Consider the following 4,080-nt stretch of genomic DNA (forward strand, 5'->3'; position numbering starts at 1 on the left):
GGACATTTCTTCCCGCAGAATGTCCTGCCCTCGCATCACCACCCCCGCCACCCCCATTGGGACAGATGGACAGTTAGGCAGAGCCTTGTATTTATGGGAGTTCTGGCTGGTGTCTGGCCTGTGGGAGAGGATCAGCAAGAGGAGAAGGCTTGTGGCTTTGGGAGCTTAATTAAACACGCTCGCAGAATCCGGAGCCGGGTAGCTAGAAAGGCCCAACGAGATAGAGGCTGGTTTGCGTTGAAAGAGTAAGAAACCCACGAGATAGAGATGCGGTGGCCTGGCAGCCCCGCTGGGGCAGGAGGCGAGGTTGACAGCTGCTCTTTTCTGATGATTGTCACAAATGTTCGAAGAAAAGACAGCTTGGGCTGCCCCCATTCCAGGAGAGAATGCCCCAGGCTGTTGTCCTGTCTAATCGCTCAACTGCTAGTGGCTGTTTTTCAAGTCTGTAGGTCGGATGTCATGTTTAGCCAACTGGGAAAAAGGAAAACAAAAGCTAGTTCTTCTCCTCTAATCCCTTAGAAGAAGAAAAGCACCCGTATGGGACTGTTTGTTCTCCCCCCGATGCACCCATCCTGGGAGCAGTGGCTCGGGCTATACAGGGGAATTCTGGGAGTCCCAGCGGCAAACCCAGAGGAGGCTCCGGGTGGAGGCCCGCCTCCCGCTGGTCCACCTCTTGTCCCCTTTATCAGTGTTAGCATGCTCCTCCACAGCCCTGGCTCTCTCGGAATCACTTCTCTGTTTGTATTTTTTGCAGGTTATATTGGATTTAAATGACTCTGGTCCATCCCACCACATACACCATTGCCTGGGGGCATACTTAATAAAAACAGGCCTTTGGCACAGTCCAATGAAGAACCTTCCTTTCTGAGCAACAAAGTAAGTACCCATATTCAGGGAGTGGCAGTGAGGGGTGAGCCCCACACACCCCTCCTTCTGCAGGCATGCCCCTTCCTCTGCTCCCGGGTCACGAGGAAGACTGTGGACAGACAGGTCCCATCCTGGTGGGCCGTATCAGCTAGGAGCCCTCACTTTTGGTGATAGCCAAAAGCTCGAGAGCGTGTATTAACACTTCCCTCCCCCCAGCTCAGCTGTGTGAGCCCTGTGTGCTTTGGGACCCTCGTGTTGGGTCAGCAGCCTCTGCTTAGTTTTCACAGCTGTCAGATGCGCTCTCCTCAGGGGTTTGGAGAATGCTGATGGGGCGGGGCCAGTCTCAGGAAGGATTCTGGGCAGTTTTAGTTTCCGCCTTTGCAAAAAAAGGGGGGCGGTAATTCTAGAATTAAAATAAAATAATTGGTATAATAAAATCAATTCTGTCCACTTTATAAAGCTGGCAGAGAAGCAAGGCAAATACATACTTGGAGAATTCTAGATAAACATGAATATTGTAGTTGTTAGGCAGTGCCTCAATTCCTTCCTGCAACAAAGTAGGAAATGAACGAATCAGATGGACCTGAGACTTAGCAGTTGCCACCTTCCCAAGCTGTTTGAACTCTGCGAGATTCATTTTAAGTGGGCTGACTCTTGAAGTCAAAAGTGTGGATTTTGGCATCATGATCAGGTTTTGCCACCTACTGTTTGTTCAACTTTGAAAGATGTGTTTCGACCTCATTTTCCTCATCTGTAAAATGGGAATGATCATAATTCTTACCTGATAGGATCATTGTAAGAATTGATAACGATCACTCATGTAAAATTTACAGCTCAGTGTCTGCTATGTGATTAAGTGCTCAGTATAATAATCATAACCATATATAATAAGCTTCATTATTCTTATTAATAAAGTAGAGGCCTGGTGCATGAAATTTGTGCATGGGTGGGCGGGTCCGTCAGCCCAGCCTGCACCCTCTCGCAATCCAGGACCACTGGCTCCTAACTGCATACCTGCCTGCCTAATTGCCCCTCACCACTTGCCTGCCTGCCTGATTTCACCTCTGAAACTCAAGCTTCTTTTTTTAATTTTTAATATTTATATTTCTTCTTTATTTTTTATTTTAAAATTCAAGCTTCTTGAGAACATGAGGCATTTAACAGTATTCCATATTCCTTACAGAGAGCTAAGCATGGTAAACACAGCAAATACTTAATACTTACGAGCTTCTATACAAACACTTTCCAACCAGGGATGTTTTAACAGGCCGTCTCCAAAAAGTGCACTGGAAAACCTGAAAGTAGAGCGCTCAGATTTGAGGCATCAGGTGCTATTAGCAGGATTACTATCCCAATTAAACTCTAATTCTGAGCCCTCACCAGTCTGGACAAACTGCCCTTCGCGATCCCAAAGTTTCTTCTTCGTCACTGTCCCATTTTCCTCCGCTTCAAACCAAGTAACAAACGAAACCTTTCATTCTGACCTTCCTCGCTGCAAGGGAACAGCAAACCTCAATCAAAATAATTTCCCGCCAGAAGTCACGGCCAAATACGCCAGACTGAGGACTAGAGGGCTGGCCATGCACATGCGCAGTAACGGGCTCCCCTTCTAGCGGTGGGCGCCCAGGTCCTCCAGAATCCCACAATCCTCTAGGCGCCCAGGCGTCCTCCACCATCCCACAATCCTCTGGTCGCATACTTCCGGTTCTCCTAGCTCCTCCTTCAGTGGCGTTTCCTTCAGTCACGTTGCAAGTCCGGGGCCTCTAGTTGGAGAGGAATTTTCTGTTCTTTGACGTTGCTAGCTGTTTACTACTTGGAATCAGTGACGTTTTGGGAGAACTGCTGCTGCCACGAACATGTCGGTCCCAAGAGCACTCATGAGACAACCGCCCATTCAGTCCACGCTGGCGCCGTGCTGGTTCGCAGTGAGAAAGGTACTGTGCTGAGCCGTTTTCCCATCGGATCTTCCCCTTCCTTCCCCAGCACACGCCAAACCTACCCCGGGCCGGCCACCCCCACCCCGCAGACCTCAATGTCAGAGGTTCTCAAATAAGGCACTGGACAATATTAGTTTTGTGCAATATTGCAAGATCCTCTATGTGTCTGTGCTTGACTAGATGTTGTTGTGGGAAGGGTGTGTGTGTGTGTGTGTGTGTAGTTAAACAAAGTGAGCAGGTTTCTCTCTTATGAACCTTCATTATGGGCAAGTGTGCGATGGGAGTCCTGACAGACCAGGTGGAGAATTAGCCTGTGATATGCAGTATTATTTGAAAGGGGGATTTTTTTTTTTTGTCCATAGAATGTCCGTTTTAGAGTCAAAGAATCTGCAGTGTGTTGTTTAAACAAAGTGGGGTTTTAGCTTTTTTTCAGATGAAGGAAAACCAGAAATAAGCAGTCCAGGCGATTGTGACGCCATGATATGATCTGAGGCCCAGGCTCCTTGTTATCTCTTTCTTCTAGTGTCCTTAGCTCCTTACGTCCATCCTCAAGGTCACTACACAGTTCCAGATGGCGAATGAAATCTGGCCATCGCACTCTGTTCCAAGCAGAAAATTGGAAGAAGGGGTGAAGGGCATAAAGTATGCTCCCCCTTGGTGAATCTCTTTCTTAAGGAGAGTTCCTGGAAGTCCCCTCCATGACTGCTGTTTGCATGTCATTGATCACATTTAGCTGCCATGGAGGCTGGGAAATGCAGGCCAGGAGCTGGGCACATTTCTGTCCTGACTTAACTCAGAGGTTTATAACTAAAGAGGAATGGAAGAAAGAATGTTGAGTAGGCCAGTAGCCTCTTCCAAATAACATTCCTCAGGCCAAGTTTGGGAAGTATTGATCTATATTATTTTCCCACTGATCTCCAATGTTTTGCTTTTTCACATTCCGCTTGGACTTGGTTTCTCTCTCTCTCTTTCTCAGTCTCCCTGTGTATCTTTGTCTTTCTCATATACATATAAACAGAAATATATATATATATACACACACACACACACACACACACACACATAAATGAGCTAGATTATCCTATATAATAAAAGGCTAATATGCAAAAGACTAATAGAATGTCTGAGCATAAAGAGACATTCGCTGGTTCTAAGCCCCGATTACACATTAGAATCACTTGCGAGAACTTGTAAAAATATCTGTGCCCGAGCCCCACCGGTGTGAATTGTAATTTTTGGAGATAATGCCCAGATAGTGCACCTAAAACTTCCCAGT

This window comes from Myotis davidii, unplaced genomic scaffold (assembly GCF_000327345.1).
Source record: "Myotis davidii unplaced genomic scaffold, ASM32734v1 scaffold622, whole genome shotgun sequence".
NCBI lineage: Eukaryota > Metazoa > Chordata > Mammalia > Chiroptera > Vespertilionidae > Myotis > Myotis davidii.